The 24,549-nt window shown below is 42.7% G+C and overlaps 1 protein-coding gene across 1 annotated transcript in view; it reads right to left on the bottom strand.

Annotated features, from left to right (window-relative positions):
• Zmynd8 (Zinc finger MYND-type containing 8) overlaps positions 1-15,969 on the bottom strand; it is a 427,013-nt gene extending 411,044 nt beyond the window's left edge. The window contains exon 1 of the mRNA XM_071675758.1: positions 15,215-15,969. The gene's annotated coding sequence lies outside the window, so the exon portion shown is untranslated. The remainder of the gene's footprint in view (positions 1-15,214) is intronic.
• Between the last annotated feature and the right edge of the window lie 8,580 nt (positions 15,970-24,549).

The following is a 24,549-nucleotide window of genomic DNA, read 5'->3' as shown; positions in this document are numbered from 1 at the left end:
ATATATATATATATATATATATATATATATATATATATATATATATATATATGTGAGTGTGTGTGTGTGTGTGTGTGTGTGTGTGTGTGTGTGTGTGTGTGTGTGTGTGTGTGGTAGACGGGAACGCAAAAGGTCCTGGGTTCGAATCCTGGCTGTTGGGGGGTATTATGTTTTATGAAAGTACTCGGGCATATGCACTATATATATATAACAAATCAATTATTTTGATATGTCCAGAGATAGCAGGTAGCTCTACAGGTAAATACAAATAGTTATATGCACTGAAAGTAAAGAGAAAATATGTATGTACAATATAACTGCTTTTCGGTACATTATACATGACAGAAGGGGAGTAAATGTGAACTAATGAGGCCATTCTTTATCTGTTCCTGACGCTACTTCGTTACGCAGGAAATGGCAAGCAAGCATTAAAAAAAAAATAAAATAATGCAAAAGAGAAAACAAAATGTTCGTTGTGTATATATAGATAAACAACATATGGATAAGATAAATAGATAGTAAGATACAAAAGATACCGTATACAGGAGGTCGGTGGCGTACAGACATATACACTATATAGATACATTCACTGTACAGAGGTGCCCTACATGTAGAATTATTCAGTGACCTGTCACCACAGGCTGCAATATAAAGCACACTGATTCTATATGTTCACAAAGCACTCTATGGAATGGTTCGGGCATATGGAAAGTATGAACGAAGACCATTACACAGAGGATCGATGTGTGTCAGATGTGGAAGGTGAGAAAGTGAGAGGAAGACATAGATGAGGCTGGAAGGAAAGGGTGAAGGAGACTCTAAGTTATCAGGGGTTGAACATTCAGCAGGGTGAGAGACGTGCGTGGGATAAAAGATCTGCGTAGTATAGGGGGGGGGGGGCGACGTGGTTCCAATGGTAAACGTTTAACCAAGGCATAAAAAGTGGTCTGTGGTGCTTCGCTATGGCTGATAATGAGTACGGACTACTTTCCATCTTAAGTGACAGCCACGAAGTGGATGTATGCAAATGAGGCCGTTTTTCATTTGTTCTTGACGCTACCACGTTAAAGCAAGCACGTCAAGAAACATCATATATATATATATATATATATATATATATATATATATATATATATATATATATATATATATATATATATATATATATATATATTCACACTATATTTCTAAGCACCAGCTAACTGTGTCGGCCGGAGGTGATATCCATAGAAATACAGAATCACATCACGTCCGCCTCCCACTCCCACTGGAGGGTACGTGAGGGATATGTATAATCGCAGATCCTGAGTGCATGTGGCAACCCTAGCGACCCGCACGCACGCTCCTGAGTGGTAATATACCCTCCAGGCTCCCAGTGCATCAACTCGCGTCGTACCGCCCGCACGCCCGCTGGCCGTACGTTCAGTGGCCGAATAATTTTCACTTTTTTTTTGCTTTGCGGCAACTCAAAATTCCGTTCTGGTTCATAACATATCGGGGAAATAAAACTTCTATACCAGGGAAATATTCTCTATCAGAAGGATATTCCTCTGCCGAATTCTACACCGGGAAAATACCACATACAAGGAAAAATATTCCTTACAACGGAAAAATATCTTATATCGGGATATATTCCATGCTGGGATAGATTGCATACTGGGATGAATATGACATACTGGGATATGATATACTGGGATGAATATGACATACTGGGATGAATGTGACATACTGGGATGAATATGACATACTGGGATGACTATAACATACTAGAATGAATATGACATACTGGGATGAATATGACATACTGGGATGAATGTGACATACTGGGATGAATGTGACATACTGGGATGAATATGACATACTGGGATGAATATGACATACTGGGATAAATATAATATACTGGGACGAATATAACATACTGAGATAAATGACATACTGGGATGAATATGACATACTGGGATAAATATAACATACTGGGATAAAAATAACATACTGGGATAAAAATGATACTGGGATAAATATTCCTCACCGGGGAAATATCCCATAACAAGCCCGGTCATTATACACGGGACTGAGAGAAATGAACTTGGTAGAAAAAAATCAAATATCGGACGAGAATAAATTTGGTAGAAAACTTACAACGACTACTGCACGAGATAAACCCATTTCAGCTTCTCAGGTTTTTGGTCCAGTCAACAGCTCCACCCACACCTCCACTCCTGCTACCTCACACTACTGACCTAGGCTAAACACCACAGGAAAGAAAAACTCAAATGGGAAATGCTAGTGATGCCGGTGGAAGAGCTGCCACCTGCCGGCACCAGCGGGTACTAATCCTACAATGTGTGTGTGTGTATGTGTGTGTGTGTGTGTGTGTGTGTAAGTGTGTGTGTGGGGGTGGGGGGGGGGGACGGTCGGGTGTAATTCGTTGTTTACTTATGATTTTCTCTTAATTTTTCAATTTTTCAATTTCTAATTTTTTGATTTTTAAATTTTCAATTTAAATTTTCATTTTTTTTAATTTCAATCTTTTTTTTATATCATTTTCCGCGCACATCCTGCTGGTCTATATTTCAGATCGAGGTGAAGTCATTCAGTATGCCATTTAATTACGCCAACAAACTAATTAATTTCAGTTACATGTTAATGTTATGCATAGCCGAATGAACACACACACGCGTAGCTTTTTTTTTTTTTAAAGTGATTCACAAACGGTTAAATAACGCTCACGAGAGAGAGAGAGAGAGAGAGAGAGAGAGAGAGAGAGAGAGAGAGAGAGAGAGAGAGAGAGAGAGAGATTCTTACCACCCGTTTTACCCATTTCACTTCCCCTGAGTTAGGTTAGGTTCGGTCCGCCCTGAACAAGATCAACGTACAGGAATATATTGAAAATGATCTCACTCTGTAGATGTATCTACCTGTCGTCAACTCCAGATCTATCTACACGTCACCTATCTGTAGATTTATCTACCTATCACCTACTGTCAGTAGATCTATCTATCATCAACTCTCTGTAAGCTTCATCTACCTATCATCTACTCTCAAGAGATCTATCTACTTATCATCAACTCTCTGTAAGTTTCAACTACCTATAAACTACTCTCCGTAGATCTATCTACCTATCATCAACTCTCTGTAAGCTTCAACTACCTACCACCTACTCTGCGTAGACCTATCTACCTATCATCAACTCTCTGTAAGCTTCATCTACCTATCCCCTACTCTCCGCCGATCTATCTACATATCACCAATCTATCTATCGTCAACTCTTAAGGTTTAACTACCCATAGCTTCCTCCCTGGAGTTCCTTCCCTTCATAACAGGGTCTCCCGTTCAGGGGGAAACATCAAAATATCAAACCCTTCACATTCTTCAATAACTCGCAGTTCTCTGACGTGCTCTGTGTATACAGCTTCGCATTAATCCCCTTCATAGCCGTCATAAAAAATAAATTAATTCCAGTGGCGTGAAGACAAGAGTGTTTATACCTGATGAATTATGCCATCACCCCAGCGAGAATGACCGACCATATGTGTTTACGGCCCTCGCCCAGTTGACGTAGGGAAGGTCTCGATACAGCGCTGATACTGGGCGTCCACTGTGGGTGGGCTCTGTGCACAGAGAGAGAGAGAGCTATCATGCACATAGCTACGTAATGCATGACACGGACGCCATGAAATACGCCAACATCCGGTGACGCAATAGCGTCTATAAACCCGGCCGAAAATATCCGTAAATATTTATATATGATGGATGGTAGGAGAAGCTATATACGATAAATCTGTTCGGGTTTATGGCTTTCATATGTTTACTGCCGGACGTTGTGTGTGTGTGTGTGTGTGTGTGTGTGTGTGTGTGTGTGTGTTACAAGCGCGGTCGGCTGGGAGTGTGCTCTGGGCAAGTCGTTCGCCAGGTAAATATTCTCTCGTTTCATTTGTCTACGGAAAACACCATGGTATGTGGAGGGTGTACAGATGCGAACACCATGTCCACTTATCCCATGTCTCTTCATGCCCACGGCGTTACGATCACAAGGCAGACAGCGAGGACTTATATTCAACTGTCGTGCAATCTCTGCACACACACACACACATTACTACACTTTATACGACCCCAGGGTCCCTATCAGTGGACGTGGCCGGCTTCCTGAGCGATGCAAGGGCCTCTTCGAAGATAAAAAGGACTCCTGGTGTACCATATATAAACTGTACTATATATATATGGGAGGAGGATATGTTGTTGTTCCCAATCACTTGCTTTTGGTTTCCAGTAATTGGGTCCAGCACCTCGTCCGTCATAATGTTTTACTTCATGGTCAAGATACATTATCCTGTTTGCGAATTTTGCCTCCGACAAAGTTATCTAGCTTACACAGACGTTCACCATGAATGATATTACAATGTTGTCTCTTTTTTTGTGTGTGCTGAGTGAGAAAAGATTTAACGACATTTCTCTTGATCAGAGTGGAATGGCTTTAACTTGTCTGATCAATGCACTGGTCATTATTTCCAAGGTCAATACACAAGGCATTGGAAACCTGTCCTGATCTTATACAAACAGCAGCATAAATCAAGGGTTGGAATGGAGTGAAAAAGATTGGGAACCACCGATACATATATATATATATATATATATATATATATATATATATATATATATATATATATATATATATATGTATATATACATAGCTTAAATCGGGCATCCGTTTTTTTTTTCGGACTTCTTATAGCTTCTGGGCTGCGCTCCATACGGAAGCAGAGTGCACGGACTTTCATGGTCGTGGTGCACGAGCTAAAGTGGGTCAGACAACCCTGCCTTCTCAAAATGCGCTGGGTCACTAGCGGCGGGCTGGACGGGACTCGTAATACCTGGGTATGTTTACGGATGATGCCGAGGACTTTGAGAATGATGAAGATTGCATCAACTTACAAGGGAACATAAACAAATTCCAAAGCCGGTCTGATGCTTGGTTCATGAGACTCGGCCCGAGTAAATGTAGAGTAATGAGGATAAGACACAGGGTAAGGTCTTGTTTTGAATGCTATCTGGCGGAATCTAAGTGCGAAAGGAACTTGTGAATTAACATTCCTAATCTTTCGCCAGATTCCCAACTTAGGAGAATAATGGAGACGAGCTGTCAGCAGGCAAGCATTAGAACTGTCATTAAGTAAATGGATGGGGAAATGTTCATCATCCTATACACAGCATATATTAGAAAACACCACCATATTTCCAACACCTACTTACACCTCAGTGTTGGCCAAACTGTGTGTCATACACTCCGATACAGAAGCAAGCTTAGTTTAAAAGTTAGACCGACCCATCCTGTGCACCAGTCAACCTAGAGGACTCGGTATGAGGACCGTCCAAGACCTCCACCTGATCTTGTATTCGGGGATTATATTCCAATAGATTTTAAGCATCCAGGGCCACGCCCCCCCCCCCCCCCCCCCCCCCTTCCTCTGAAGTGTTCCACCAGACCGTACCAAGACCTCATGAAGTTTCCTGAAGGTCGCCATCAGTAGTAAGGTCTGAGATTATTGAACGCCAGTTGATCTTCATCACCGATTATGATCTGCCGTTCGTCCTTATACCCTCCCCACCTCCACTTCCTTCAAGACGAGGACTGGCAACAATCCAAGCCAACTCCCAATCCATATACAAAGGCTGGAAACTATCAAACCCAATATCCAATCCGTACAGAGACTGGAAACCATCCACTCCAATGCTACCCCAACATATACATGGACTAAGAACCATCCAATCCAATACTATCCTAATCTATACAAGGACTGGGAACCATCCAATTCAATCTATACAAGGACTGGGAACCATTCAATCCAATCCAAACAAGGACTAAGAACCATCCAATCCAAACAAGGACTGGGAAACCATCCAATTCAATCCAAACAAGGACTGGGAACCATCCGATCCAATCCAAACAAGGACTAAGAACCATCCAATCCAATCCAAACAAGGACTGGGAAACCAATCGAAAAAGTCCCCTCAAGGAAGCAGTTGACCAGGAGTGTGTGCTTCAAAGGAGGAAGTCGAGGGAAGACCTTGTCTGGCGGCCACTCGACATCATCGGTTGTCTGTCTACATGGACCAGACACACCACGTCAATAAACGCCCACCCACACCCACCAGCGAGTGTTTCCTCGAGGCACAGCAGACTTTCCTGGAGAGGCCTCGCGGGAGTCTCTCTCTCTCTCTCTCTCTCTCTCTCTCTCTCTCTCTCTCTCTCTCTCTCTCTCTCTCCTCGGTGAAGTGGCTCCTTGAGGGAATCGACGTCTGTGTTTGTCAACAATGTATGGAAGCGGCCGCTCCTACACGCGAAGAGGAGGAACACGGGAGGCTACATCCTTCGTCTTTCTTCCCCCTGAACGGTGGAAACCCAAACATTGTTTACATCATGGATAGAAATATCAGAAGAGGGTTGAGTACTACGATTACCACTAACTGTAATAATTCGATGATTCAAGATTTCCAGTGAGGTGTATCAATGCTCTGTGCAACATTTCAGTATCATAAACATAGGTTCCGAATTTATCATCTCTAGTCTTACTAACAAACGTCTCCCATTTCCATTCTTGCAAACAAACGTCTCCCATCTCCATTCTTACTGACAGACGTCTCCCATCTCCATTCTTACTAACCTAACAAACGTCTCCCAACGTAACCCTCACATTTCATTAACAGTAAACAGCAAAGAACGTAACGTTTTAATCACTCACTCTCATAGTAGTTCTTCAACCATTAAGTCTGTCGAGTTCCTGTGCTTGTGGCTCTGTTGTATAGGCTTATCTGTGGTTACTTCACTGGATGGGTAGTTGACTACACCAGCCGTAATTAAGGCTCCTCATTACCCCATCTTAAGTACCTCAGCTTTAATGATCCCGTCACGCAGTACCTGGCCTACCTAACCTAACCTAACCTAGCTTACCCTTACCTTACCTAACCTAGCTCATCCTTACCTAACCTAGATCACCCTTACCTAACTTAAACAGACCTAACAAACACTAACTCCAACCCAGCCCAACATAGCCAAACGTAACCTACACGAATATTGAAAATTATACATAAAGTTAGACGGAAAAAAAAAAATAGACGAAATTACTTCCACTGTGTCAGTCTTGTTTCCCCGATGGGACCTTACAGTGGGGAGACACAGGGGTTTCCACCCTCTTTACAAAGCCACGAGAAACCCTCCAGTCTTCCCCATGTCTTTATGATATATGATCACGTACAAGGAGAGGATTCGCAAGGAGCCTAGAGTGTGGTCTTGCTTACCCTATCTCTCGTAGATATGAGAGAGAGAGAGAGAGAGAGAGAGAGAGAGAGAGAGAGAGAGAGAGAGAGAGAGAGAGAGAGAGAGAGAGAGGTGTTGTGTCACGACAGAGACAAAATGTTTATACCTCATTTGTAATCATCATCTATTTGTACTGCACTAGGAGGGGGTTATACACTCGTGGGACCCAATCCCTTGAACACTCTCTACTATCGTACAACTTTTTTTAAATTCTCTGCTATGTATATATTCCGATGAGTCCACGGGGAAATGAAACACGATAAAGTTCCCAAGTGCACTTTCGTGCAATAATCATACCATCAGGGGAGATACAAGAAAGATATAAAAGTCAGATGATGAGAAGTCAGAAAAAAAAAAAAAAATATATATCCATCATACCCATGCTCCTTAGACGTGCCATTTCCAACCAGAGGTGCTGCACAAATATCTTTACTTCACATTTTATCTCACTTGAATTAAGCAGCTGAATGGCCTTGCGTTCAATGAGGTCAACGAGCAGAAAAAAGGTCCATCTTTCGGTGATGATTCTAACGAAGAATCATCCACAACAAAAACCCAGGACCCATAAAACTTCAAAGTTCTCGTTATCCCATTTTCTCTATAACTGGAAACGTGTCTGATTTTCTTTAATGCGTAGCTCCTCTTTCATTACGTCCATAGACTTTTCTAAATAAATAAATCTACATTCTATCCTTATTGTTTGTCCGTCCAAAATTCCTATAATCTAACAGTGTTTATATCTGAGGTTTAGGTCAGGTAAGGAAGTTCATATCAGCTAAGGAACTTTACTACGTCAGTTAAGAAACTTTATGTTAGCTAAGGTACTTTATGTCAGCTAAGGAACTTTATGTCAGCTAAGGAACTTTATGTCAGCTAAGGAACTTTATGTCACTTAAGGAACTTTAATCGAACTTAAGAACTATACGTTTGCCAACGAACTATCAAAGGAAATTCCAAGGTGTGTATCATCTTCCTTGTGAGATGGTCAAACTCAGGAACCAACACCAACGGTCTTTCTTAGCTTCAAGATGCTTCGGCGTCGCTCGTATTCCAAGACGGTGAGATGTGTGTGTGTGTGTGGTGGACGTCCATGCCTCTCTCTCTCTCTCTCTCTCTCTCTCTCTCTCTCTCTATGTATCTATCTATCTATCTGTCTATCTATCTCTATGTCTCTATCTATCTCTCCTGGTGGTAAAAGAGGGGATCATCACACACCACGCCACACCAACACTGGAACATCTCTCAACACGCCTTCCTGCCATGATCGAGTCATCAATACCTTCTACCCTTAATATCCGCCGTTTTCTTCTTTTTTTCCTCCCAGTACTAATGAAACTGCAGCAGCGGCGGCGGCGGCGGTGTGGTGGTGGTGGTGGTAGCGACACCAGAAGTTGCTATATAGCAGTCTTACCTGCAGCACCGGATATGAAACTCACTCTCTCTCTCTCTCTCTCTCTCTCTCTCTCTCTCTCTCTCTCTCTCTCCCTCTCTCTCTCATCCTGTGATTTACAGCCACCGCCGCCCGTTCTACTAGGACTGGATGAAAATAATGTGAGGGTATTCCACATACCTCACAATGCCAGGCTAAGGTAGAAAGATGGAATAAGAATAGTTTACTAGGCTTAGGTAGAAAGATGGAACCAGGTTAAGGTAGAAAGATGGAACTAGGCTAAGGTAGAAAGATGGATGAACAGTTTATACTAGGCTAAGGTAAAAAGATGGAAAAATGATAGTTTAAGTTCAAAAGTTTCTTTCCAACTTGGCTCTAGCAGAGGGATGAAGGACAGAAGAAAGGATGAAAGACAGAAGGAAGGATGAATGATAGAAGGAAGGATGGACAAAATGATGGATGAAGGACAGAAGGGAGGATGAAGGATAGAAGGAATGATGAGATAGAAGGAATCATGAAGGACAGAAAGAAGGATGAAGGATAGAAGGAAGCATGAAGGATAGAAGGAAGGATGGACAGAAAGCAGGATGAAGGATAGAAGGAAGGATGAAGGATGGCCTAAGTTCCAAAGCTTGTCTTATAACTATATGGAATAACATGAGAGAGCATTTCTTTATGTGGAAGGCTCCAGTCACGGACAGAAGTCCGCATTAAGGCCAGACCTTAATTGAAATATAGAGACCATTAAGAAACGGAAAAAGAAAATACAAGGAAAAGTATTTAAGAATTTCTGAGAGTGAAAGACTCTGTCTTCTGAAAGGTGGTATGTCATAGTTACTGGGGAAAAAATGAGAAGGTAGAGAGTTCCAAATCTTCGACGTGTAGGGAAAGAAGCAGGTATCAAAACGGCCTACTCTTGAGTTGCCGATGGCCACACAATAATCATGTGACACAGCAGCGCGACGAGTATTGCGTGGTCTAGCTAGCAGTGAGGGCACACCAGCAGCCAGCTCCCGACAGCAAAAACCAAAGTAATACCTACAGAAGAGGGAAAGTGAACCAACATTGCGGAGTAGGGCAAGGGGTTCAAGTTTGGAAGGTAGCCTGGCACCGCTTATAAATCAGACCGCTTTCGACTCAACTCTGTCAGGTAAGGATACAGAGCTAGAACCACCCCAAATGTGGGAGCAGTACTCCATACAAGGACGAATCAATCCCTTGTATAAACGGAGCAACTGTTCAAAAGTTTGGACATCTAAACAGGACACCTTGTTTCTTTAGAGGAAGGCTTAGCTATTCTCGCAATGTGGGTATCTAAGAAAGAGTGGATTCTACAGTAATACCAAGTGTGTTCATTGAGCCAAGAGGTGGAATTGCAGAACCGTCAAAGAAGAGACGAGAGTTGAGAGGAGTTTCAGATAGAGAGATAAGTAGAAAATGGGTCTTGGAGGCATTAAACTTAACAAGATTTTGTATACCCCATTGAGATATCCCAATTGTATCCCAAGCCCCTTACAAGAGGTCCTAACCCTATCCATAGGGTAGGGTGTCTAACCAATCAATGGCTACGCCAGCTAAACGTACGGGTGGAGGAGGATGGGCATGGAGTTATAGGTTTGAGGAGAGGGAGCTGATAATTCCACAATTTGCTGAAATGATTTTAAAGAATGTTTCATTCTTTCCATACAGTTTGGTATACATATCGCTATAGTGTATATAAATCATCCTGAAAACACACACACACACACACACACACACACATACAAGCACCTGGCTTAAGCTGATGTGTGTGTGTGTGTGTGTGTGTAAACACAATAGTAAAGACAAAGTACATATAAACCAGGCAAAGAGTTCGGGCAACACGAGGGTACAACTCTCTCCTCGTACTGTACAAATAGGTAATTACATATGGTACGTTATCATCACAGAAATACTAATTACTCTTCAGCATTGGCTGGCATTACAGTAGTACAAACATTACTTCTCCGGGCAGTTCCATTGATTTAGAATGTGCATTAGAAATAAATCCATAATCTAAGGGGCAATATTCATCTTGCACCTGTTTCACTCTATTTCATTAAAATGAATATTGTATTAAGTTTGAATATAGTCTCTAGATTTCTAGTTGATTTAACTGGGTGGTATGACTGGAGGGTGTAACTGGTTGGTCTGGCTGATTGGTTTAACTGGTTGGTTTGACTGTTAGGTTTCCTTGAACACGTTGGTCTAACTGGGTTGTTTGGCTTGTCATTGTAACTAGTTGGTTTACTAGTAAGTGTGACTAATTGATTTATCCGTTTTCTTTAAGTGGATGGTTTAACTGGTCGGGGTAAATGGGTGGTTTAATCAAGTTTCTTTAACTGGTCGATGTGCAATTGGTTGGTTTAACTAGTTTCTTTGGAAGACGACTTAATCTTGTGAGAGACGCGTAAGAAACGGAAGCTGACGGAAACTATAGAATATCTATCCCTATCTATCACGGCGGGACATTATAGCAAATTTATATCTCTGAACCTGGACATTATAGCAAATCTATCTCTATCCATCACGTCCGGACACCTGCTATGGGCAATCTATATCAATCTATCTCCCACACCCCAGCCATGGGGACCGTTGTGGGGCGTGAGGTAACCTAACCCACAATTCTTGCTAACGACTTACCTCCCCTGCCAGTTATCACCTCCCCAGCCAGCCACCAGATGGCAGCACACCTTACTCATGGTTTGAACGAGGCAATTCCACATTTCTTGTGTCCAGACGACGATAAATACAATCGCAACAACAACAACAACAACAAGAATTCCACAACAACCTGCCAATCACATGACTGTGGTGAAAGTAGCAGCCAATAGTTATGTTATGGCAATCACCAGCGTCCTCAATATTGACACGACTGACAACTCGAGGTGCAATAATGCCATTGAAGTTATCAACGTATGCCAGAAAACTTTGTTGAGACAAGTGATGCTCAGTCAAGCATCTATCCAGTAAGTTAATGGGGGGGGGGCCACAAAGTTTGCTGAGACTAAATCATTTGACTCCTATTTACCAAGTAAAAGCCAACCAATTAGCTAAAAGGTTGGACTACGATTCTATTTTTCTCTGTCGTAAATCACGGGAGTTCCAAGCCGTCAGACAGTTACTGGCAACTCAATTACATTATTTATGGAGGATTTTACCTTAGTATAATTTAGCAGTGCGCAGGCTGATGTGATAAGCTTATTGGTGAAGGGAGAATAGGTGGTTGTAAGCTAAATGTGAGAGACAGAAAGAAGAGAGATCGTACCAGGATGAGATGTTGCCATATATCAGTATTAGCGCGTTGAAAGAAAGGAAGAATGTTATTTAGCTAGACATTTTGAGCAGTTCAAAAGCGACAAAATCTATCAAATCAATCTACCTAGTTTTTCTCATTTTTACTAAGGTTGATTTTCAATGTCCAGAGCGAATGGAAAAAAAAAAAAAATATTTGATGTTTGTCTCCAACGCGTAGCTTGTCCTTCACCCAAACTCTTCAAAGGCTTCTTCGACAAGCAATCTTTACCTAAACGAGTAAATTTTCCCATGTTAACCTGTTTGAATTAATTACCTACTTTACCCTGGGGTAGTCGTCTTATATATTAACAGAAGTAATTAGACCTTCATGTTGACAGTAATGTTTATTAGAAGTAGTGAGTAAACTAGAATTTTATAACGAGATTCTTTGGGTCAGATTGGGATGTCTGAATGTGTTTGGATGTAACCAAAGATGAGAAAAAAAGTACGTTTGAGGAAAGTAACCTGGATGTTCTGGCTCTCAGTGAAACGAAGCTCAAGGCTAAAGGGAAAGACTGGTTACGAAAAGTCTTGGGAGTAAAGTGTAGGGTTAGTGAGAGGACAAGAGCTAAGGAAGGGGTAGCACTTCTCCTAAAGCAGGAATTGTGGGAGTGTGTGAGAGAGAGTGTAAGGAAGTAAATTCCAGACTGATGTGGATAAAACAGAAAGTGGATGGAGACAGATGGGTGAATACTGCTGCTTATGCACCTGGTCATGAGAAGAAAGATCTTGAGAGAGAGGTGTTTTGGGAGCAGCTAAGTGAGTGTGTCAGCAGTTCTGGTGCACGAGACTGGGTATTACTGATGGGTGATTTAAATGCAAAGGTGAGTAACGTGGCAATTGAGGGTATAATTGGTGTACATGAGGTATTCAATGTTGAGAATGGAAATGGTGAAGAGCTGAAAAAAGACCGGTGACTGGAAATACGTGGTTTAAAATGAGAGATATACACAAGTGTATGCATGTGAGTAGGAGAGATGGTCAAAGTGCATTATCAGATTACGTGCTAATTGACAGGCATGTAAACGTGAGACTTTTGGATGCAATGCTGAAAGGGGCAGCTGGTTGTATGTCTGATTTGCAGAGGTTTTCAAAAAATAAGAGAGAATGCTGGGGAGAAGAGAGTGGTGAGGGTAAGTGAGCTTGGAAAGGAGACTTGTATGAGGAAGTACCAAGAGAGACTGAATGTAGAATGGCAAAAGGTGAGAGCAAATGACGTGAGGGGAGTGAGTGAGGAATGGGATGTATTTAGGGAAGCAGTGATGGCATGTCCAAGAGATGCAAGTGGTATGAGAAACGTGGGAGGTGGGCAGATCAGAAATGGTAGTGAGTAGTGAGATGAAGAAGTAAAGATGTTAGTGGAAGAGAAAAGAGAGGCGTCTGGACGACACTTACAAGGAAGGAGTGCAAATGACCGGGAGATGTACAAGGGAAAGCGGCAGGAGGTCAAGAGGACTGTGCAAGAGTGGAAAAAGAGGGCAAATAAGAGTAGGGGCGGGAGAGTATCATTAAACTTTAGGGAGGATAAAAAGATGTTTTGGAAGGAGGTAAATAATGTGCGTAAGACAAGAAAACAAATGGGAACATCGGTGAAAGGAGCGCAAGGGGGTAAGTGTTAACAGGTAGTGATGAAGTGATAAGGAAATGGAATGAGTACTTTGAAGGTTTGTTGAATGTGTTTGATGATAGAGTGGCATATGTAGGATGTTTTGGTCAGAGTGGTGTGCGAAGTGAGAGAGCCAGGGAGGAAGTGAAGTGATTTAGATATCTGAGAGTGGACTCATCAGCGAATGGAACCATGGAAGTGGAAGTGAGTCATAGGGTGGGGGAGGGGCGAAAGTTCTGGGAGCGATGAGGAATGTGTGAAAAAAGAGAGAACGTTATCTCGGAGTGCGAAAATGGGTATGTTCGATGGAATAGTAGTTCCAACAATATCATAAGGATGCAAGGCATGGGCTATAGATAGGGTTGTACGGAGAAGGGTGGATGTGTTGGAAATAAAATGTTTGAGGACAATATGTGGTGTGAGATGGTTTGATCGAGTAGGTAATGAAAGGGTACGATAGGTGTGTGGTTGAAAGAGCATAAGAGGTTATGTTGAAATGGTTTGGACATATGGAAAGAATGAGTGAGGAAAGGTTGACAAAGAGGATACATGTGTCAGAGGTGTAGGGAACAAGGAGAAGCGGGAGACCAAATTGGAGGTGGAAGGATGGAGTAAAAAAGATTTGAGCGATCGGGGCCTGAACATGCAAGAGGGTGATAGGCGTGCAAGGAACAGAGTGAATTGGAACGTTGTGGTATACTGGGGTAAACGTGCTATCAATAGACTGAACCAGAGCATGTGAAACGTCTGGGGTAAACCACAGAAAGGTCTGTGGGGCCTGGATGTAGATAGGAAGTTGTGGTTTCGATGCATTACGCATGACAGCTAGAAACTGAGTGTGAAAGAATGTGGCCGTTTTTGTGTTTTCCTGGCAATACCTCGCTGAGCCACGGGGTGGTGATGCTGTTTCTTTTGGAGCGGGGTAGAACATGGGATGGATGAAGGCAAGTAAGAACATGCACTTGTGTATCTATGTATATGGCTGTGTATGCGTAAGTATATGTATATATGCTGACATGCATATGCATGTATATGTACATGTATGGGCGTTTATGTATATATGTGTGTATATGAGTAGATGGGTCTTTCTTCGTCTGTTTCTTGGCGCTACCTCGCTGACGCGGGAATTTGCGATCGAGTATTATAATAATAATAATAATGATAATAATAATAATAATAATAATAATAATGATAATAATAATAATAACAATGTGTGTGTGTGTGTGTGTGTGTGTGTGTGTGTGTATCTTTGCGTGTGTTCACTGGTTTGTGCATGCATGTACATGTGTTTGCTTTATACGCTTGCGTATGATAACAATTTGTGTGTCACAGAGAGAGAGTTATGCACCCATATTGCCCAGTCTCTTAATCTTGCAGACGTGAAACATATTTTTACCCTCATGTGTGTGTGTTATTGGACACAACATACACACACACACACACCCTAATTCTAAATACTGTTGCAAATCTTTTTAACCTTCCTTTTCACACCATACACACTTTCTCCATCACTTTCAGGTCTGAACTCATCCATGACTCACAATTTGGTGAGTGACACGCGAGTAAAACAGTGAATGACAGTACTCACCCTCTGATGGCGTGGCTGTGGCAGTGGTGAGGGTGGAGGTGGTGAGGGAGTGAGGAGGAGGAGGCAGCTGCTATATCCAAAGTGTAGGAGAACAGGTTGACCACTTCACTATAGGAAGGTTATATAACACTCGTATATCTACCATTTTCTATTTCGGTCTGGCAGGTTCACCGAGAAAAATGATATACACTTGAGTTTTATATCTATGGGTTGTTATATTTTCGTATCGCCTGAAACTGCTAATATTCTGTGCATATGTATATATGTTGTTTAATATAGGCCACTTCAGCTATAATATCAACCACTTGCACTACAATACAGATCACATGCACAGTACTATAGATAGCTTTCACGACAATGTAGAGAGACTGCACTGCAATATAGATCACTTTCACTATTATATAGATCACATTCAGATCTATAGCTTTTGTTTAATATAGGCCACTTCAGCTATAATATTAACCACTTGCACTATAATACAGATCACATGCACAGTACTATAGATAGCTTTCACTATAATGTAGATAGACTGCACTGCAATATAGATCACTTTCACTATTATATAGATCACATTCAGTGATCTATAGCTTTTGTTTAATATAGACCACTTCAGCTATAATATTAACCACTTGCACTATAATACAGATCAAATGCACAGCACCATAGATAGCTTTCACTATAATGTAGATAGACTGCACTGCAATATGGATCACTTTCACTATTATATAGATCACATTCAGTGTGATATATATCACTTGCACAATAACATGTATCACTTTATGATATAGATACTTTCGCTATATGAGAACACTTTTACTGCAATTAAGAGCACTTTCGCTATAATAATTTCAATTACACCATAACACATCACTTTCGCAATAATATGTCTTAGTCACTATAATACAGATCAAACTCACTATAATATATTTTTTAGATCACTTTCTCTATAATGGAGCTCAGTTTCGCTTAAACAGATCACTTTCGCTATCATATATAGATCACTTTCGCTATCATATATATAGATCACCTTCGCTATCATATATAGATCACTTTCGCTATCATATATAGATCACTCTCGCTATCATATATAGATCACTTTCGCTATCATATATAGATCACTTTCGCTATATATAGATCACTTTCGCTATCATATACAGATCACTCAGTATAAGACATCACTCTCACTAATACGCATCACTTTCGCTGTAAATGTATCACTTTCACTGTATTATATCACTTTCGCTGTAACACAGATCACTTTCGGTATAATATCAATCACTTCCGCTGTAACACAGATCACTTTCAGTATGATATTAATCACTTCCCCTGTAACACAGATCACTTTCACTGTACCAGGGATCACTTTCACCATGATGATCTTCACTGAATTTTTTTTTCTTCCACGTTTAGAAACAAGGAACTTTTAAAAGTGCGTTTAACCCGACGTTGCGTGGGCACACGACTGACGTATGTACTTCACTTGAGTACAAAGCTAATGCCATCATTAATCACCATAATAGCATCCACAATGACTCAAACATCAATTTAACTTAGAGTTTAACATTCACACTAGTTTCAACAGTGACTTGAACATGAATTTAACTTGAGTTTAACATTCACAATAGTTTCAATAATGATTTGAACATCAGTTTAACTAAAGTTCAATTTTCACAATAGTTTCAACTATGACTTGAACATCATTTTAACTTTTAGTTTTAACTTTCACAATAATTTCAACTAGGAATTGAACATCAATTTAACTTGAGTTTTAACTTTCACAATAATTTCAACAATGACTTGAATATCAATTTAACCAATCTCACTAGAATTTAACATTAAATAAAGAATTGATTAATACCAGACACCAGCGTCTCGCCTTGTGCCACACCAGTCCAGGGACAACTGGAGGGACTGACGTAGCTTTGGACAGTGTGGCTGGCTGGCCAACGGAACAAGCAGACGATGATTATGAACGGTTTAACGACCCTTGTCATCTGACAGCCTTGAAGCTTTACATAAATAACTAACCATTAGGAACGAGTGAAAAGTTTAATGCTGGATGCCTCGATCTTTAGGGTAATTACGTGGGTAATTACGTAGGTGGAGTATATTTACCGAGGTGGTGTGTTGTGGCAGCGGCCCCTACGCGTGGTCGCCTGCAAACAACTGGTTTCCCTGGTGTGATCTTGTCGCTTCCCCTGACCGCTACGATATCTCTGAACTGTGGGTGTGTTTACGTTGGCTTTAATCCTATCCTTGTTTGATCACAACCCACACTACTCCATCACCATCCTCACTTTTATCTATAATCTTTATCCATAGCTATCCTTACTCCATCACGACCACCACCACCCTCACTCACAACTCGTCTTTCCCCATCACTATACCCTCACTTCGATATCACCACTCCATCACTACCCTCACTCACTCGCCACCCTCATTCTATCACCAGCCTTACTTCATCATCATCATAGCTATCCTTACTCCATCACGACCACCACCACCCTCACTCACAACTCGTCTTCCTCCCCATCACTATACCCTCACTTCGATATCACCACTCCATCACTACCCTCACTCACTCGCCACCCTCATTCTATCACCAGCCTTACTCCATCATCATCACCACCCTCACTCCATCACTCCCCTTACTCCATCATCACCACCCTCACTCCATCACTACCCTTACTCCATCATCACACCCTCACTCCATCATCATCATCACCCTCACTCCATCACCCACAGACCAGGGAAGTTCTACCGCCTGGGTATCGGGTAGGTTAGCGACTTGGTGATCCAGCACTACCTACAGTGGCGGTCAAGTTCCCCTCCCTGGCCAAGGTTACTGTCTTGCTCCTCACATACACGTGAGTGCCTGGCATTCTGACCATAAAAGCACGTTCTCTCCATCTAACACATACCACTAAACAACACGTAACTCACACGACCAACTTTTATTCTTGACTTTAGATTGTCTTGTGGTGACAGCTACGCGCCTGGCCCTCGCTCATGGCAAAATGAGCAAGTTCATTACATGGTTCTGTCATGACGTGGACCTCTGTCCTTGCCCCATCCAGGCTTTACACCACAGGTAATGATAACGAGGTGAGTCCACGTTAGATTAGATTATCTATCGACCACAGAATCACATAAGTCATAAATTTCTAAAAAAAAATACCGAAACCAAAAGTAAACCATCATCACCATAACATAAAACGTTAATTATGGTCCAAATGAAGAATACTTATTATATGACTTAAACATAAGACATCCTATACACTACATAAGAGAAACATAGTAGCTGGCATGCTCTAACACAATTAGGCATATAGGTTCAAAATTTCATGAATAGCATGACATACAGTTTTATGATCCATCCTATTTACAAGGAAGTCTTGCATGGTAGTCATACCGAACTGATGGTGTCTTAGCTGGGTAGGCATTGCACACTGTTCTATAACATGTTTCTCGGTTTGAATATTTCCACACACACAAAGCCGCTCCTCCAATGGTAACCTGCTCCTCCCTCCCTCGCCTGTCCCAACGCCCTTCCTCCACAGCGAGGGAGTGTGCGCTTAAACGCAACCTAGACCACGACATTCGCTCCGTCTCTCTTACATCTGTCTTCAGTTTATATATGTCATGTGTTACAAGACTTGGATTTAGGGAACAAATAAAGTTGAGTTCTGTTTGATGATGAGTTTCACGATTTTGGTTTCAAGTCCATCAGAGCAATGTGTACATCATCTACCTCGTTTTCCAGTAAATCATGGATATAGCGAGACGTGTTGTGATTATAAGTACGTATTGTACTGATCGAATGAGCTAAGGGGTCATCTTCCATCGAGCGTCTCTCCCTCCACTTGATCGAGAAAAATTTACGTAGTTTGCTTAAAATAAGTGCACGTAGAGTAGGGTATCCTAACTCCAATAAACACAGGTCATTACATGTTGTCCTTCTCACCCCCAACAACTGCTTAATGCACCACATGTATAATCTATTGACTGGTTTTATGTCACCATTGAGCCACGATTCACAGCCATACAACAAGGAAGATACTAACGCCGCTTCAAAAACTTTTCGCTTGACGTAAAATGGAATATCATCGTTCTTGTTTACAGAAGCAATAAATTTAAGGACATGGCATATTTTACTTTCTGCGTGTACCTTCACTGCTGTGGAGGGAGAGCCATCGGCAGTGAAGGGACTGCCCAGGTATACGTACCACCGCTCACAAGCCTCAACCACTATGTCGTCAACCACCATCTGTTGTCTGTCATCCTGAGTGCCATTTATAACGAAGAACTTAGTTTTGCTGTTATGTATCTTCATTCCATGTGTTAACACGGTCTCATGGGAGAGTAGGTCATGCGTTACCACCATGAGGCCATGCGTTACCACCATGAGGCCATGCGTTACCATCATGAGGCCATGCGTTACCATCATGAGGCCATGCTTTACCACCATAAGGTCATGCGTTACCACCATGAGGCCATGCGTTACCACCATGAGGCCATGCGTTACCACCATGAGGCCAAGCGTTACCACCATGAGGCCATGCATTACTACCATGAGGCCATGCGTTATCACCATGAGGCCATGCGTTACCACCATGAGGCCATACATTACTACCATGAGGCCATGCGTTACCACCATGAGGTCATGCGTTACCACCATGAGGCCATGCATTACTACCATGAGGCCATGCGTTATCACCATGAGGCCATGCGTTACCACCATGAGGCCATGCGTTACCACCATGAGGCCAAGCGTTACCACCATGAGGCCATGCATTACTACCATGAGGCCATGCGTTATCACCATGAGGCCATGCGTTACCACCATGAGGCCATACATTACTACCATGAGGCCATGCGTTACCACCATGAGGCCATGCGTTACCACCATGAGGTCATGTCTATACCGTGATCAGCTCCAGCTCTGTCTGAGTCAGATAGACCACATGATGCGGGTAAGAACACAACACATCCCCGGTCTTAGCTGTGGTGACCGGTCAGCTGGCGTGCCGCAAGGCTCTGTCTTCGGGCCGCTGCTGACGCTGGCGAATGTAAACATCACGAACCTGACGGACGGACTGATGGACTCCCGGACTTCAACACGTCTGCAGTTGATGCCAAGGGCGTGAGAGAAATGAGGAATGGCGAGGATTGCATTAGCATACAGAGGGGAGTATACCTGGACAAACACCATTGTCGGTCCATTAAATGTTTGTTAAGACTTCATCCACATAAATGCGATATTCTCTTATTGGGAAGGGTCTCAGTGCGAATATATTACTCAGTTTGGAAATAGAGTATAAGACTTTCCACGCAAAATAAAAAAAAGTTTTGTCATCAGATCTGTGGAAAACGTCAACTGTGTGTACACTCACATACGCATACGCACGCTCATAAACACACATATCAAGAAATAAGATTAAACGTATATTTTCTTTACCTGTTACCTCTGACAGAATACAGTGGGAGTAAATGCCTGCAGAATCACACCCCCCACACCGCCATCTCTCACTGTAGACGAACTGGTTGACGAAGACATTAGCAGACGAAGGAATACATGGACAAGGGAATCTGTCAGCGAAGTATTGGGCTCACAAGATGATTGGCTGGTGAGAGGATCGGTCTAAGGGCTTGGTTTCCAGAGGGGGGAGGAGGGGGAGGATTGTTTGTAAACTGATTAGCCACGGAGACTGATTGATGGCTGGCGAGAAGACTGGTTGAACATGCACTTGATTCACGAGAGATTGGTTCACGAAATCTTGTTAGTGAAAGATGATTGGGTGCCGAAAGGGTCAGCCAAAGCTGTCAAGAGAGAGAGAGGATTGGTGGGTCAAGACAGTGAAAGGTTGGAGATTTGAGGATAGTGTTACTGACAGATATTGATAATCTGTCTATAACAGGAAGGTTAGCAATATAGAACGCTCCTCGTGTAATAGAACAAGTCGTTCTATATTTCTGGGTTGTTTAGCTCCATAACCCACAGGACCTGGATCTAACAACTCCCGCCTTATTGCTCTACATATAACAAGGTTCTATAGTGGATTGTCACCTGGTGTGGCTAACACGGGACGCATTGTGTGTGGTGATAACAGCTTGAGCACGACGGTACGACCCTTGGTCACGAAGGTACGACCCTTGGTCACGACGGTACGACCCTTGGTCACGAAGTTACGACCTTTGAGTACGACGGTACGACCCTTGAGCACGAAGTTACGACCTTTGAGTACGAAGGTACGACCCTTGGTCACGAAGTTACGACCTTTGAGTACGACGGTACGACCCTTGAGCACGAAGGTACGACCTTTGAGTTCGACGATACGACCCTTGAGCACGGTGGTTCGACCTTTGAGTACGACGGTACGACCCTTGAGCACGAAGGAACGGTATCAAGCAGGACGGTACGACCCCTGAGCACGGTGGTAATACCCTTGAGCACGACGGTTCGACTTTTGTGTTCGACGGTACGACCCCTGACCACGGCAGTACGATACTTGAGCACGACCGTATGATCCTGAAGCACAACTGTACGACCTTTGGACACGACGGTACTATCCTGGAGCACGACTGTACGACCTTTGGGCACAACGGTACAACCCTTGAGCAAGAAGGGAGGACCCTTTGGACCATGCCTAAACCATAAGAGCAAAGTGAAAAAGGCGGCCCTAGTACTGAAGGGTCGTACCGTCGTGCTCGAGGGTCGTACCGTCGTGCTCAAGGATAGTACCGTCGTGCTCGAGGGTCGTACCGTCGTACTCAAGGGTCGTACCGCCTTGTTAAAAGGGTCGTACTACCGTGCTCAAGAGTCGTACCGTCGTGCTCAATGGTCGTACTACCGTGTTCAAGGGTCGTACCACCGTGCTCAGGGGTCGTACCGTCGTTCACGAATGAGCGAGGCTGCTACCTAACACCATACATCTTTTTTTGTGTGTAAGAACAGTAACGGCTTTCTCCCCAGTCTGTTAAAATGCCTTAAGAAAACTAACCCAATTTCTATTCGGTAAAACTAGTTCAGGCTGAAGCTCGGCGCTTCTTGAAGCTTAGCTTATCATTTCTTTCTATTTCCATTTTTTAGGGGGGGGGGGGTTTACTGATGTTATCCTACGAGAATTTAAATCGTGAGTGAATGTTTCATTGTATCAAAGCCCTAGTCTTTCTGACTGTGTGTGTGTAATGTACTCTTTGTTCTACCATGCGAATAAAAAAATCTGTGTCTGTCTGTCTGTCTGTCTGTCTCTCTCTCTCTCTCCCACACGAAAATCAGGAGTACACGATTTCCCCCGCCGCTGTCGTGCCCGTTGTTATATCTCGTATCAATCGCCCATATTATAGTTACTGGGGTTACATTACAACCACCTGGAGACGTTCTCACCACCTGCCGGGCGATGAAAATGACCGTTAAACACTAATCAACACTAACGTTTAATATGCATATATCTGTATTTCCCGTTTTCCATTCTAATAATCCATTTTCTTTCTTTTTTCTGCTATGACTATTTTCATTTTTTTTCCAACATTCCTCTTTAGTTATCACGTTTCATATATATTTTATTTTTTCTTTCTTGATCTCATTTCTACTATTCTCGGTCTCAGTCTTGATTCATTTAGTCTAAGTTTCACTTGACGGTACACGTCCCATAGTGTGACCTGATTCACGATACAGCTCCACTCCCGCTCTGCTCACGGGACGCGCACACACCGCTCACTCATGGACAATGCACACTTACCGCTGCTCTGCTCACGAGACGCTCACGCTCCAGTCACGGTACGCTCGTGCTTCGGTCACGGGACGCTCAGTCATGGGTAATGCACACTTACCGCTGCTCTGCTCACGAGACGCTCACGCTCCAGTCACGGTACGCTCGTGCTTCGGTCACGGGACGCTCAGTCATGGGTAATGCACACTTACCACTGCTCTGCTCACGGGACGCTCATGCTCCAGTCACAGTATGCTCACTGGACGCTCAGTCATGGGTAATGCACATATACCGCTCCGGTCACGGTCCGGCCACAGTACGCTTACTGGACGCTCACGCTCAGGTCACGGTCCGCTCCCGCTCAGGTCACGGTCCGCTCCCGCTCAGGTCACCGTTCGTTCCCGCTCAGGTCACGGTACGTTCCCACTCAGGTCACCGTCCGCTCAAAAATATCTTTTGGCTGACCGTTGCTTGCACGTGATCGGAGCGAGAGCGGACAGGGAGCGGAGGAGCTAGTGTGCATCAGGCCTAATGTCACATTCCATCCATCCAAGCCGAACGATGAAGGGAAATCAATTAAAATGAAGTCATACGATCTTTTATTTTTTTTACGAAACCAAGTACTTATGATTAATGCTACTTAAATAAGTTCCTGATATGGAGAGAGAGAGAGAGAGAGAGAGAGAGAGAGAGAGAGAGAGAGAGAGAGAGAGAGAGAGAGAGAGAGAGAGAGAGAGAGAGAGAGAGAGAGAAGAGAGAGAGAGAGAGAGAGAGGGGGGGGGGGGGTTGGCAGCGAGTTCCATCATCTGTCATGTCAGTCAGGTCTTGACAGAAGGAAGAGTTTGAAGTGTTTGAGCCGCCGTCACGTGACCACCATCAGCTGTTGCCGCCATTTTCCTTCTTCTACGAAATTATTACCCGGGCCTTCCCATGGCAAACAAACAAACAATATTTTCCTAACAAAAACCACTATATTGATAATAATAATGATAAATAATAATAATGATGATAAAAATAATAACAATATTAATAATAATAATAATGAGAATAATAATAATAATAATAATAATAATAATAATAATAATAATAATAACGATAATAATAACAACAATAATATTAATAATATTAATAATAAAAAAAATAATAATAATAATAATGATGATAATAATAATGTAAATGATAACAATAATAATAATAATAAAAATGATAATTCTGTCGTTTCGCCATTTCCAGCCTTTGCCAGGTAGCGACAGCAACACGGCCCTTATTTGCTCCCGTCCACCTTTTGTCTGTCTTGTACAATGGACCGCATTCAAAGCTCACCTATCACAGCCACATCCCACACAACACCCCGAGTCTTCCCATGACCACCTCATATACCTTTGGTCCAACCAGTCACAACATCCACCCTTGTATACCGTATCACTCCGCTCCAATTCGCTCTATCCCGCGCATGCCTCTCACCCTCCTGAATGTCCGGGTAACCCTAAACTCTCATTCACTTCATCCTTCCGTTTCTTGATCTATTCCCTCAGCCTTCCTCCATCCACTTCTGATATGTATATGTTCCCATTCACTGCCATATCCATTCCCAGATATCCACCTATACATCAATCCTATGTA

Source organism: Panulirus ornatus, chromosome 21 (assembly GCF_036320965.1).
Source record: "Panulirus ornatus isolate Po-2019 chromosome 21, ASM3632096v1, whole genome shotgun sequence".
NCBI lineage: Eukaryota > Metazoa > Arthropoda > Malacostraca > Decapoda > Palinuridae > Panulirus > Panulirus ornatus.
The sequence above is the reverse complement of the archived record's forward strand: the minus strand, read 5'-3'. Positions and strand labels throughout refer to the sequence as shown.